This window comes from Anabrus simplex, chromosome 2 (assembly GCF_040414725.1).
Source record: "Anabrus simplex isolate iqAnaSimp1 chromosome 2, ASM4041472v1, whole genome shotgun sequence".
Taxonomy (NCBI): domain Eukaryota; kingdom Metazoa; phylum Arthropoda; class Insecta; order Orthoptera; family Tettigoniidae; genus Anabrus; species Anabrus simplex.
The window spans coordinates 1,102,202,239-1,102,217,494 of NC_090266.1; the positions used below are offsets into that span (position 1 = coordinate 1,102,202,239).

Genomic DNA, 15,256 nt, shown 5'->3' on the forward strand with positions numbered 1-15,256 from the left:
AACTCGCCCTGTGAAATGACATGAAACGGCGTATGGCTTTTAGTGCCAGCAGTGTCCGAGGACATCTTCCCGACTAGCTGGCTGAATGGTCAACGTACTGGCCTTCGGTTCAGAGGGTCCTGAGTTCGATTCTCGGCTGGGTCGGGGATTTTAATCGCTTCTGATTAATTCTTCAGGCTCGGGTACTGGATGTTTGTGTCCGTTCCAACACTCTCCTCTTCATATTCAGACAACATAACACACTACCAACCATCAGAGAATCACGCAATAGTGACTACATCCCTCCATATAAGGTTGGCGTCAGGAAGGGCATCCAGACGTAAAACAGGGTCAAATCCACATTGCGACGCAGTTCACACCCGCGATCACACAGGTGTGGAAAAATGCTGGAGCAAAAGAAAAAGAAGAAGAAGAAGAAGAAGTGTCCGAAGACATCTTCGGCTGGCCAGGGGCTGGTCTTTCGATTTGACACCCTTAGACGACCTGCGCGTCGTGATGAGGGTGAAATGATCATGAAGATGACACCTACACACAGCCCCCGTGTCAATGATGGTTAAAATTCCCGACCCTGCCGAGAATTGAACCCGGAACCTCTGTGACCAAAGGCCAGCACGTTAACCATATAGCTATTGAGCCGGACAGAAAAGAAATATTTCATTACGAAAGATTATAACACGAGACGATGAATACGTAATTTGTGTGCCAAATCATTATCATCTTCTTCTTCTTCCTGGTATTTCACCCTTTTTATCGGGGTCGTCTTTTGCGTGGATTTGGCCCAGTTTTACAGCCGGATGGCGTTTCTTACGCCAACCTTATGTGAAGGGATGTTACCATTCTCGCATGTTTCTGAGGTGTTTGATAGTTTGGAGACCTGGCGAGTTGGCCGTGCGGTTAGGGGCGTAGCTGTGAGCGTGCGTCCATGAGATAGTGGGTTCGAACCACACTGTCGGCAGCCCTGAAGATGGTTTTCCGTGGTTACCCATTTTCACACCAGGCAAATACTGGGGCTGTGCCTTAATTAAAGCCACGGCCGCTTCCATCCCACTCCTAGCTCTCTACTATCCCATCGTCGCCATAAGACCTATCTGTGTCGGTGCGACGTAAAGCAAATAATATTAATACGATAGTGTGATGTGTTTGTAGACGAGGTGTTTATTGAGGCGAACTCAAACACCCAGTCTCAGAGCTAGCCCGGCCTGTTCGGGAATCGAATCCGGGGTCCTCCGAAGCGAAGACCAGTGCGCTGACCATTCAGCCAAGGAGCCGTACATACAATTTGTATACCATAATTCACTTCATATCGAAATGTTGTGACAGTCTTTGACGGGAAAATCACTTCGCTCGTGTATTGTTGTTCATCATTTACTGACATTGGACTTCCGTATGTCCACATACTGGCTTAATGTCCGAATGTCAGAAGGTTTCCTCTTTATTGGTAACCTCTAAATATGCCCTTAGGATTAAATATTATTGCTGTATCACTATTTTGATACTAGGATAACCCAAATATATGGAATTTGGCACTTATATTGGTCGCTACCATCCCGAAATTACAGTTCTCTGATTCCGAGAATAACTCGATCCCAGATCGTAGGGTGATACAGCTCACATTTGATGAGGCCTGCCCTCTCATGTGACCGTTGCATAGCCCGAAGGCCTGCTTATTACTTGGTGATGCGTGGTCAAGTCGGCGAAAACTCTCGGCCATTGTTCTTGACTTCTTAGACCGGAGCAGCTAACTCACCATCAGATTGTTCCTCAAATGTTCTCGCGTAGGCTGAGTGACCTCAAAGGAGCCCTCAAATACAGGTAGAATTTCCTCATCTGGCCGGGAATCGAACCCGTGGCCTCCAGGTGAGAGGAGGGCTCTTTACCCGTGGATTGTGGCTCTGGCATGATAATTCGGTACTGATTAATTTTATGGATGTCCGCCGTTCCACAGCTTCGTCACACTCAACGTTAGATATCCCACCGTGGGAGGCGGCCGATCTGACCGTGCAACATACAACTGGCCATGAGAGAAATATCCCTTCTTGATTTCAAAACTGGCGGTTGAATCGGTCTATATTTGTGACATGTTAATAGTTTTAGTAAGGAGTACGGTGACTGGGAATTGCAGGCGCTTAAATTGGAAATTCGCGATATGATGAATATATGGCGTATGAAAAGTAATTTATCATTGCCACAGCCTTTGCACAGTTTTGGAGCATTGTGCGTCGGGGACGAATTGCGTACACCGAATGCATGAAGTTAATTACGTCGCGTGTGATACAAATCGTGTTGCTTACATTAACTCAGGGTGGTACAGGGTATTGTACAGAGCACCGCTATGCTTAAATCAAAACATTAGACCAGGGCCTCTCAGGGTGCATGTGCTTGGTGCATGCACTGTACACGGTGCAAAAGACGACTTCGCTTGCTTGACCAGAGTGCAGACCCCCACTCCTCGATTTGAAGCAATAGCGCTTACTCTCTCTTTCCTCACGCCTGTCTCGCTCGCTCCCCCTGTCTCCCTCTACCACACTTGCTCCGTAGCGCTCTAAATCCGAGCTGACTTGAGCCGAGTAGAGCCGAGCTTAGGCGAGCTTAGCCGAGTAGCCTAGAGGCGAAGCGTTGGTCCGAGCTGAACCGAGCGGGACCGATGCACAGTGCACGGAGCTCTTGCGCCTCGATTTGCACGCGTGAGATTTTGGGCGTTTGAGAGGCCCTGCATTAGACGGTATAGTCAATGTGACTAAAAAAAAATTAGTAGAATACAAAATGCACTTATGAAATTGACATACATTTAAAAGAATTAATCGAGGTTAACGTTAACGCAAGTGTCACTAATTTTGTTGCAATGTATAACTGTGTATATTAAACTTCGAATGAACAGATCTCACTTCATGCGGCAAATGTAATTTGCACCCGAACACGAACGGTTTTTTAACAAGTTACTTTACGTCTCACCGACACACATAGGTTTTATGTCGACGATGGGATAGGAAAGTGCTAGGAGTGGGAAGGAAGCCGCCATGGCCTTAATACTGGTACAGCCCCAGCATTTGCCTGTTGTGAAAATGGAAAACCACGGAAAACCGTCTGCTGGGCTGCTGACAATGGGGTTCAAACCCACTATCTCCCGAATACTGAATACTGGCCGCACTTAAGTGACTGCAGATATCGAGCCCGGTCCCAACATGAAAGTACATCAGTCCAGTAAACAAATGTCATCCTAGAGTCAGCGTTCCTTATGTCTGTAGCCGCCTCTAGGCATTGTCTTGGTGTCAAGCCATCGATGTCCACTCATGAGTATACTTGTTGCTTGTTGCTTAAAGAGGTCTAACATCTAGGTCATTGGCCCTCGTTAGTATGATAAGTCACTCCAAACTTACGGGTAATCTAATGAGCTGGTGGTTCAGGAACTGGAACTGGCTTCAGATATTTTGTAGGTTTGAAGAGTAGCTTAACTGAACCTAATTCGTAGTACAAGCTACTTTTAACAATTAGTACAATTGGACTGTAAACAGGGTGGTAAACAATCACTTAGGAAGAAAACAATGTGTCATTGACGAATGGAACTTCAAGCAATCGAGCATTAGAGAAAGAACAACTAATTGGCCTCAGTATTTATATCCATTCGGAATTCGGAAGTTCGGAAGTAGGCCTGCAACAGCTCTTCAGATGTGACTAATCTATTGCGAGAGGCCTATTCCGGTGACTGAAAAGATTTCTTCAAAGTGTTTGCGGAGGAATGTTGATTATTCAACGAACATAACTTCAGTTACAATTTTCATTAAACTTAATTACGTTTAACCGGGCTGAATGGCTCAGACGGTTGAGGCGCTGGCCTTCTGACCCAACTTGGCAGGTTTGATCCTGGCTCAACCCGGTGGTATTTGAAGGTCCTCAAATAAGTCAGCCTCGTGTCGGTAGATTTACTGGCACGTACAAGAACTCCTGCGGGACAAAATTCCGGCACCTCGGCGTCTCCGAAAACCGTAAAAGTAGTTAGTCGGATGTAAAGTAAATATTACTGTACCGGGCGGTACACCTCCACGCCGCCAATTCAAATGTTGCGCCAATTGAAACTCCTCTACAGGAGAAAGCCTGAACTTAAAAAAAAACTGTATTAACTCAACAGTTTCTCCGAAGATGGCTCTGTGTGAATTTTGATGTGTTTTGGTTCGTAATTGATCAAGAAGTGTGGACGTTCTCTAACAGATGTCTCCACAAAAACTATGGTAATACACTCTGGTGTAATGGAATGAACATTCCTGAAGAAATTTAATATTCATAAGTTTTGTTTTTACTATATTTTGTTCTGTTATCTTTGGGTTGGCAACATTAATTCCTTCTATCCGCCTGTTTTTAATTTAGCCAATCACAAATTTCGTTAATTTATTTCCAACCAATCATGTATGTCTTCTTCATCATAGATGTGTTGCTCTAAGCTATCCAATAAAAGCAAAAGGGTGTGTCTACTCATTCCTGAAAGGTCTCGAATTTTCCACGAGGGTATAAAAACTGCTGATTTTCTTGTCTCGGTGACACTAATATAACATCTAATTCAGTGTGTGAAAATGTAGCAGGGGACGGGACGCGCCTCTTTCTCCAAGCAACAGTTCTTCGACAAGGTAATGGCCTGTTAACATCTTTATTTCTTGCTAGCTCAGCAGTTTAACTCTCGGGGAGGGTTCGAATCCTTTAATATGTAACCCATCTCTTTAAAATGTAAATTCCTTTTCTGTCTATGTAAAATCTACAAATATATTTTACTGTAAAGCGAGGATAGAGAGTGCTTCTCCCTCTTGAGCTCCCCTTCATTTTTGAAATGAAGGTGACCACGTTTTCGTAACCGTCTCTTCTCTTCCTTAATGTATTAAAGTTTTCTCATACGGGTCACCTCTCTAGCTTGGGATTAGCCCCTGTATTATCGGCCTAGCTCCACATAGGTTTTTAAACAAAAAAACTTTAGTGTGGGAGTGCAAGTAATCGCCTCCATTCAATTTTGTATTTTGGGCCATTTATTTAACTCGTTTTGTTTTCCTTCCTGTGAAGGCCCAGTAGATTGGGTACGTGGTACCCCTGTACCATTATATTTGTGCCTTGAGGGCAATTTGGAGTGAAGTTTGTTGTGGCCTTTGATAGGCTTGTAAAATTGAGAGTGGGTCTGCTCTTTCCTAAATTTGATCTCTGCGTGCCTCTAGAAGGCTTAACATTGTAATTAGGAGCAAGTGCTCCTTGGCATGATGGGGTTTTCTGCCCCTTTGTTCTATTTTGTACCCTGGGTAAAGTTGGGCTAATAGCTGAAGATTTGTGATTGTGGGGCTCGAAGCCCAGACCTTGTAATTATTCCCTAACACTTGTAATTTCTTTGTATTTGATTTTGGCTTGTTGTTGACCTGTTAAGTTTTCAAATTCTATTTCCCATTGTTAAGTTTCGAAAATATAACCTTTGTTAAAGTTTTAAATTAACTTTAATTTTGTAGTTGAGACCTATTCCAGCCCGCACCTTCTTTCACCTCTGCCGATCCACTAAATCACCGTAACAATAACTTTTTTTTTGCTAGGGGCTTTACGTCGCACCGACACAGATAGGTCTTATGGCGACGATGGGATAGGAAAGGCCTAGGAGTTGGAAGGAAGCGACCGTGGACTTAATTAAGGTACAGCCCCAGCATTTGCCTGGTGTGAAAATGGGAAACCACGGAAAACCATCTTCAGGGCTGCCGATAGTGGGATTCGAACCTACTATCTCCCGGATGCAAGCTCACAGCCGCGCGCCTCTACGCGCACGGCCAACTCGCCCGGTGTAACAATTACTATTATTATTATTATTATTATTATTATTATTATTATTATTATTATTATTATTATTATTATTATTATTATTGAAAATGGTTTATATCTCTGTTCGCAGTAAAATTAAGAACATTATGCTATAAGTGCCGTGATAATATTGTTCCTGAACTCCGAAAGCAGGGACAGCTTAACCCATTTTACTTCACATACTCCATACTCACTACACAAATATTACTCCTCTATTGTAGTTAATCGTGATTTCTGTGACACATATGCAAGGTGATGTAACAGCTCTCTGCCGAGGAAGGTGAGATGAGTTTTCAGCCTAAATGACGGAAAGAGTAGAAAATGTATTTTATTGGAATGAAATTTTGAACTGTGAAATGTAGGCCTACTGCTATGAAGCATAAGCGATCATCGCTGGAAGGAATAAATGAAAAAAAAAAAAAGTAAGCTTAACTGAGATCAATGACTGACATTTATCCCTGTAACAAGTACGTTCATATCCTGTGGTTGTATTTATGGATATTGAGATCTTGTGCGTGACATGAATTCAGCAAGCTACTCTGTGTATATCCCAGCTTGGCTGGTTCCATCTGCGGGCCAAATTGTTGAATTACGAGCAGCACGATTAATGGGTTGTGTGCAGCTCTGGCGTGTAATGCGCATACACTGTTCATTATGTCATTGGAAACTAGATAACAGCCCCCGGAAGGCGAGGTGAGATGGCGTGTGTCGCAATGCTAATTGCTGGGGTAGGCAAGACGTGTGTGGGTTGCGGTCAGGCCACCAGGGATTCACCCTTCCCTTCCTGTGGTGACACACTATCATGACCAATACAATTCCTTCATAGAATAAACCTAGAGATCTTTAAAATCAAGAGCACAACTCAGTATAACAGAAAAGCTAAATTAATTTCCGTACACAACTTCTAGTTTGAGAGGAGTATTAATCCTGGTTTTCTATCCGGGATGCCAACGGCCGTAGCCGTGTTGAAACACCGTATCCCGTGAGATCTCCGAAGTTAAGCAACATTGGGCGTGGTCAGGAGTTGGATGGGTTGCCACGCGCTGCTGGTGGGGGGTAAGGGAATGGAGGAGCGGAAAGGAAGTGGCCACCCTACCGCACGTTAACTCCGGCTCAGGAACGCCTCTGCGGAGGTTCGGACCTGCCTTCGGGCAGAATAACCCTTACCTTCTATCTACCCCTAGAACTGTATACATGAGAATGTCTATATAATCCTGCATAAGGCATAAAATTCCTTTATGTTAATCAAAGGTTGAAATTCTATATCATCCTTTCCGTCATTTTCAGTTAATTTTTATTTCAGGGAAAAATGCAGACATTTCTTGCCAAATGGAGAGACTATTATCATCACGATGGCCCCTTTTCTCACGAATACCTTACTTTTTCAATCGAACGCCTTCAAATCTGGGGTTTACCCAAGTCTTGAGGATCAGTAGCCTATATTCCAGATCTCATTTTTGTGGATGACATCTTTCTGCTCATAGTGACTCCCGCTAGCATGCAGGAAGTATAAATTAAGTGATAAATCACTGTAAAGAATGAAATTTAGTTATTAATGCACAGGAATCTAAGATAATTGTATGAGAAAAAAAGGATATCAATTTTTAAAGAATTAAGAATGTTGGGTGGATGAAACAAGATGATAATTAATTAATTAATTAATTTATTTATTTATTTATTTATTTATTTATTTATTTATTTATTTATTTATTTATTTATTTATTTATTTATTTATTTTAGAATGTCCCAGTGAGCTAGTGGCTCAAGGAGGGACTGCCCTTTACAATCACAGCTTGGCAGCTTTTTTTTTTTTCAGTTAACAGATAAGGCATAGGCCTACATATATAACAAGGAATGTTTTACAAATATTGATTTACAATAAAATAGAGTACAGTATTTAGGCATGTTAATAAGTGGAAATAGAAAATGGTCAGAACTAATAAGTAGAGCAAAATTAAAGGGTGTGAGTGCACTGTCAGCTGTTAATATTTTGGATATAAAGAACAGAATGTATAAACATGTTTTTAATGCATTGGTTAAATCTAGGGTAGGTCTACTGTACGGAGCAGAGATCCGGGGATTCGAAGGGAAAGTTTCCACGCTGAACGCGATCACAAGTAGATTTGCTAAAATAATTATTGGACTACCCATTTGTATAGCTAACTGTGGAGTGAGAATGATTTTGAAATGGATCGCAAACGTATATGTGTCGTGTGGAAGTTCTGCAGGCATAGTGTGTATGCAGAACAACAGATGGTTCTGTGATAGCTGGTAGTAGAGCAGTGAGGGCTGTGAAATCAGTCAGTAGGTGAGTGTCGTGCGAGATGGAAGTAACCCGTGTTGAACAGCGCTCTTACATCAAAATAGCTGTTCTCCACTGGAGAAATGCGATGTAATGTCACAGTTAATTAGTGGAAACCCTTAGGAATAATGCCCTACCATACCGTACAGTAGCACGGTGGGTAGGAAAGTTTCAGCAAGGACGTGTGTCAGCCAGTGATGAGCAACGTTCGGGACGACCTGTCAGTGTGCGGACCGACGTGGCACCTGCCGTCATACAGCACCTCCTGGATAAAGACAGACGATGGGCGCTACTGGAGTTAGAGAGGGCAAGTGGCATCGAGAAACGCACCGTCCGCAGGATATTGCGTAATGAGCTGCAAAATCGCATCGCAGTGGGTACCGCATGCACTGACAGAAGTTCAAAGGTGGGTGCGCTGTGCAATATGCTTCGACCACCTTGCGCGCTGGCAACAGGACGGCGATCAATTCTTGTCACGAATAATCGCCATCGATGTATTTTGGGCCAGAGCATATGAACCAGAACCGAAACGTCAGTCCGCGGAGTGGTGACATGCTGGATCACCAAGGAGGCAGAAGGTCCTTCAGAATCCTTCCCCAGTCAAATTGATGGTGATCATCGCGTATGACGTCAGGGGTGTCATTGTTTGCCACTTTGCTCCTTATGGCAGAACAGTGACCGCACAGTACTAAAGGGACTTCCTGGTGCGACAGGTACGACGTGGCGTTCGGAAGAAACGTCCGGATCTTGTGGACAGTGCAATAATCCTGCACGACAATGCAAAAGCACATAAAGCAGAGTGTGTAGGGTAGCTACTGCGACGTTGGGGATGGGAAGAATTGGAGCACCCACCGTACTCTCCCGACATTTCACCCTGTTACTTTGATCTCATTCGGAAGATTAAGGAACCACTACGCGGTAGGCGGTTTGCTACACGAGAGGACATTGCTAATGTGCGCCAACAGGCGACCCGATTCACACATGGTGCGGCAAATGCTGAGGCAGATGGTATTCAGTGCCTCCCACATCGTTGGCAGCGTGTGGTGTCAGTAGCAGGGGACTACTTTTAGGGTCTTTAGGCCCAGGTTTGTCATGTCAACTTTATGTGTACTGTGTTGTCATTCTTTTGCACCGGGAAGGCCTTATTGCCCCGTATACTACCGTAATAAATTAGTGTGTTGCGATATGTCAGTGCTATTCGTTGTCCACACATGTAGTTAACACCTTGTCCTTTAGTCTGTATATGTCACATTTTTCAACCGGATTGGTATCTTCAAGAAAAAAAATAGTTGCCATAACTTTTGCCCCAACCCTCGTATACGGAGGGATGTAATCACTATTGCCTGTTTGTTTCTGTGGTGGATGGTAGTGTAATGTGTTGTGTGAATATGAAGAGGAAAGTGTTGGGACAAACACAAAAACCAGTCCCCGAGCCAGAAGAATTAATCAGAGGCGATTAAAATCCCGAACCAGGCAGGGAATCGAACCCTGGACCCTCTGAACGGAAGGCCTCAACGCTGACCACTCATCCAAAGTCTTTATCTCATTTTGTATATTTCTGTTGAAATTCACTACAGCACATGATCGAACTTTGAAGAAGTGTTCAACAGTATTTTCTTTTAAAACATAGCTTATAGGAAAAAATGTAATTATATTTATAATTCACAGTTTACCTCATTAACAAATTCGCACCATTCTGCATTTTACGTTACATATAGTGCCTGTATTCGACCTCACAGTTACAAATTAACACACAAACTTGCTCTGTTTTCCGTATTTTTGTAACGCTCACCGGCCGTAAAACGGTTCCGAAATTATAGACGTATTTTATGTCAATAATTCATCCTCACTAGTTGTTTAGTCCTAAATATTATAACTATGGAATACTCGTATTTCTATAATGTAGCATGATATTCATGATATTAGCCTCACTCCTCATTTATTTAGTATATATCATAAATGACGCCTAGTTTCTGGGAGCTGTTAATGGACTTATCCAAGGGATGAAGAATCAACGAAGAAAATGGTGCACAGATCATCGATATTCTCTCAATATCAGTCAATTTCCGTTTTCGTTCTCCACGATACAATCATGAGCTCCATCACCAGACACATTGTACTCCCTTACCTACGATGAACTCTGAAAAGTTTAAAAGTGATGTGATGGTTTACTCCGTGGTTTTGATTAGTGGAATATTCTAGTAATGCAATCAACTTTCTGGCTGCGGAAATCGAAACATGATGCCATTGAAACGTGACACTTACCTGCACTGGCTCATATAATCGATAGAATAGCGATGGGTGTGCGCACTAATTATATACATGTACAGTGGTGTGAGGAAACTGTCGCCCTCCCCACCACTTTACCCAGCCGGTCGCTACATCCGCTTGTTAAATGACACGGCAATAATGCCAACGCTTTTCAAATGTAACATAGTAATGAATTTCATTACAACAAACAGAAGGCAATTTTCAATCCAGGAGTTGATTGGGACAATGAATTTTGTTCACATTGCACAAACGCGGTGAGCTATGGGGTCATGTGGTCCAGCTACGTCCACACCACTTCACAGCAAATAGCAGCTGCAGAATTCCAGAGAATCCTTCTCTTCCGTGAACAGCTATGTGTATGGCAACAATGCTCGCTAAGTATTTCTCAATGTGTACAATTCCTGACTCAAAAACTGGACGGACTCTTGTACGGAAAAGAGCGCCAAATTTCGTATACCTCGTACGGTGTTATGCTTTTCCGTGATAAAATATTTTTTAGTCTGTTTCTCTGTAACAAGTAGGGGAAGTGCGTGTCATGTGGACCTGCGGTAATATTTTTGGTATTTATAAGTTTGGTCTGTTTGTCTGAGGCAAGGTCAGGAAGACAGCTGAGGGTACGTTTTCTCCTGGGAGTTGTTTCGCTAATGGACTTAAGATTATTTTCCTCTTCCCCCTTCAATCTTAATACTTACATTCCTTGTAAGCTCATACGGTGACAAGTAAGAGTACTGTGAAGTAGTTATTTCAGCTGAGAGGGTGTTCAAGCTTTTGAAAGTACTGATGAAATATCTAGTTAAATTTTAACATAGTTTCATTTATAAATTTTAAGTACTTTGCATATAATATAACTTAGTTTTTGATTAAAACTTTGCATGTCGTGTAATTTGGACTACAAGAGATTGCGAAAAATGAGACCGTTTACACAATTGTAAAAATTATGTTTCTTGGTAGTTTTACTGGTGATTCTGTACGAAGTCGTTTTATAATTTGAAGCGTACCTGGCCTCTTACCTGGAGGCCCCGGGTTCATTTTCTGGTCAGATCAGAGATTTTAACCTGGATGTGAGGTCTGGTTCGAGGTTTACTTAGCCTACGCGATTACAGATAGTTGAGGACCTATCTGACGGTGAGATGTCGGCCCCTGTCTAGAAAGCCAAGAAAACGGCCGAGAGGATTCGTCATTCTTATCACATGACACCTCTTAATCCGCAGGTCTTCAGGCTGAGCAGCGGTCGCTTGGCAAGCCATGGCCGAGTGACCGACGCCAACACTACCCCAAAAAGAATAAACTGTTCACTATAAACACTATAAAAATCAAGAACAGTTCGAATTTTATGTAAAAAGTATTATGATGACTACTGGATTCAGTGCAATGATACTATAAGTGGGCCCATGAATACTTCGGCACATTTCAAGATGAATTGTTTTATCATTGCCCTACATGCTAAAAGTCTTCAATCCAATCCAATCCAATCCAATCCAATCCAATCCAATCAATCAATCAATCATTACTGATCTGCATTTAGGGCAGTCAACCAGGTGGCGGATTCCCTATCTGCTGTTTTCCTAGCCTTTCCTTAAATGATTGCAAAGAAATTGGAGATTGATTGAACATTTCCCCTGGTAAGTTATTTCAATCCCAAACTCCGCATCCTATAAACGAATATTTGCCTCAATTGTCCTCTTGAATTCCAGCTTTATCTTCATATTGTGATCTTTCTTACTTTTAAAGACACCACCCAAACTTATTCGTCTACTGATGTCAATCCACGCCATATCTCCAATGACAGCTCAGAACATACCACTTAGTCGAGCAGGTCGTCTCCTTTCTTCTAAGTCTTCCCACCCCAAATTTTACGACATTTTTGTGACGCTACTCTTTGTCGGAAATCACCCAGAACAAATCGAGCTGCTTTTCTTTGGATTTTTTCCAGTTCTTGAATGAAGTATTCCTGGTATGGGTCCCATAAACTGGAACCATACTCTAGATGGGGTCTTACCAGAGACTTATATGCCCTCTCCTTTACATCCTTACTAGAGTCCATAAATACCATCATAACTACGTGCAAAGATCATTACCCTTTATTTACGATCACATGTCCGCCATGTTTTAGGGACTAGTGACATTTTTCGGTGTTGAAAAGGACGTGTTTTGATGTGAAAGTTTTCTTGCTCGTCTCAGCTTGAACTGTGCTGTTGGAGGTTTTGTAACGTCACTATACCATGAGTTTCTTTGGATTTGGCCAGAGTGCTGAGATAGACATTATTCTCGATGGAACTGATGGGAGGAAGATGGCTGATATTAAAACTGAAGAAGGAAAAAAAGAACGGCATTTACTTTATTATGATGGCGAAACTGTTTCGGGGAAGGTGAATGTTACTTTGAAGAAACCTGGTTCAAGATTGGAACACCAAGGTGTGAAAATAGAATTTGTTGGCCAGATAGAATTGTATTATGATCGTGGTAATCAGCATGAATTTACATCTTAGTGAAGGAATTGGCACGCCCTGGAGAATTGATCCAGAACACATCATATCAATTTGAGTTCCTGAATGTAGAAAAGCCATTTGAGTCCTACACCGGTTCAAATGTACGATTAAGATATTTCTTACGCGTGACAATAGTCCGTCGCCTTTCCGATGTTGTGAAAGAGATGGATATTGTTGTCCATACTCTCTCGTGTTATCCAGATATGAACAACAGTATAAAGATGGAAGTTGGCATAGAAGATTGTCTTCATATAGAGTTTGAATACAACAAGTCAAAATACCACCTGAAAGATGTCATCGTTGGCAAGATTTACTTTCTGTTGGTGCGAATCAAAATAAAGCACATGGAGATTGCAATAATCAAGAGAGAAACCACAGGATCAGGTCCTAACACTTTCACTGAGAATGAGACCATCGCAAAATATGAGATAATGGATGGTGCTCCCGTAAGAGGGGAGAGTATCCCCATTCGGGTATTCCTTGCTGGATATGACCTTACGCCAACCATGAGGGACATCAATAAGAAGTTTTCAGTTCGTTATTATCTTAACCTTGTTCTTATGGATGAAGAGGATCGGCGCTACTTTAAACAGCAAGAAATAACTCTTTGGCGAAAGGGGGAAAAGACTCGTAAGAATCTCCAAAGTTCATCCAGCACCTCACCTCAACTGCCTCATTTGGTTGGTGGAGGTGATGCACCTCATAACCATGTGGAATCACACACCCCACAGCCAATTGAAGACATGAAAAGAGAAGATGGAGTCGAAAGAGTTAGTGCAGGTGGTGATCCTGCTTCAAGAAAGAAACATGGCACAGAAGCAGAAGTTGGGGAGGAGTGACCTGAGGATTAATTGTTTGTTTGAGGGGAAAGAGGCCACATGTAAGTCACTTTTTGAGTCCTCACTTGTAGTCACACTTTTACCCCAATTTTGAGATACATGTACAGGGGTCATCAATTTGATGTTAAACCACCCTGAGGTCATCATTCTGTTGTAATGGTAATTCTTTCAGCCATCATTCTCACAACCCTATACCTGCAAATCTTTAATTCAGTCCTACTGACTAATTCCTCTAGTTAGTATCCTGGTTCTCAACAGGCTGAGTCACTAGAAATCACAGTTGGCTGTGCAGTATTACACCTAACACACTGAATCAGTTATTTATTATCACTTCATTGACAGCATGAGGCTCAGACCTGTGAAGTGTCAAAAAATACCTCGCATTAAATCAGTGTTAAATGGTGATCCATATTATTATTATTATTATTATTATTATTATTATTATTATTATTATTATTATTATTACAGGTTATGAAAGGGAATTTGCAAACAGGATATATTCTGCAACTGTTCAAGATTTTAATATTGCCTCTAATAATTTACTTACAATTCGTGATGTCCTTCAAGAGCCATGAGCCGTGCAAAACGAGAAACAGGGCAATGCTTGGAATGGAGGATGTTGCCAATATACAGTAAGCAGGCTAGGAGTAGGTTTTTACTTCAGCATTGAAATCATACTGCCTATTATCAAGAGGCTACTTTCACTCTTTTGTTATCCCATCCATTGCTGTCACTATTACTGGATTCACTGATGCTATCTCTGACATTGAGAGTAAATACTCAGTAAATACTTCCTCCTCGGTAACCCGTTCCCAACTCTAACAGAACAAAATGACTTAGGTGTGATGTTTGACAGTAAATTGTTATTTGTCCCCCATATACAAAAGATAACCGCGCGAGCAATGTCACTTCTCGGTTTGTTGTATAGATTTTCTGACATCACCGATATCCGCGCCCTCCGAGCCTACTATGTATCTAGCATCCTACCGATTATTGAATTCGCGTCTTCCATTTGGTCTACCTCTTCACCCACTAATCTGAATCATATTGACCGTGTGCAGTCATTCTTCTGTGCCATTGTTAGAGCCAGAGTATCTGATTGTCGAAACTTGAGCAGTAATCGGATACTAGACAAGTTAAACCTTCACCTGTTATCTAGTCGCAGGAATGTAGCCGACCTTAGATTCCTATATAACGCTGTTAACGGTTTATTTCGTTCTCCTGAACCTGCATCCTTCTTTTCCTTACATATTCCAACTCGCAAAACCAGGATTACTCCGCCCCTTCATATTCCGTATTCCCGCCTCTCGTTCAAAGAAGTTTATTTATCCGCATACCAACCCTCCTTAACTCTTTATCTTCTGACAGGAACTTGGACGTTTTTTCTTCGTATGCCTCCTTTAATCGATTCTTCCTTAACTTAACCTAGTTCATTTTGTTCATATTCCTTTTTTCTCTGCTCATTGCTGTCCTCTCTTTTGTACATAATATAATATTTATTTATTTTTTACTGTACTATACAATTACTTAAGTGTTATATC

The 15,256-nt window shown here is 42.0% G+C and overlaps 1 pseudogene; it reads left to right on the top strand.

The window, feature by feature from the left end:
• The first annotated feature begins 12,483 nt into the window (after positions 1 to 12,483).
• LOC137498421 (vacuolar protein sorting-associated protein 26B-like pseudogene) lies at positions 12,484 to 13,774 on the top strand (annotated as a pseudogene).
• Positions 13,775 to 15,256: the final 1,482 nt, after the last annotated feature.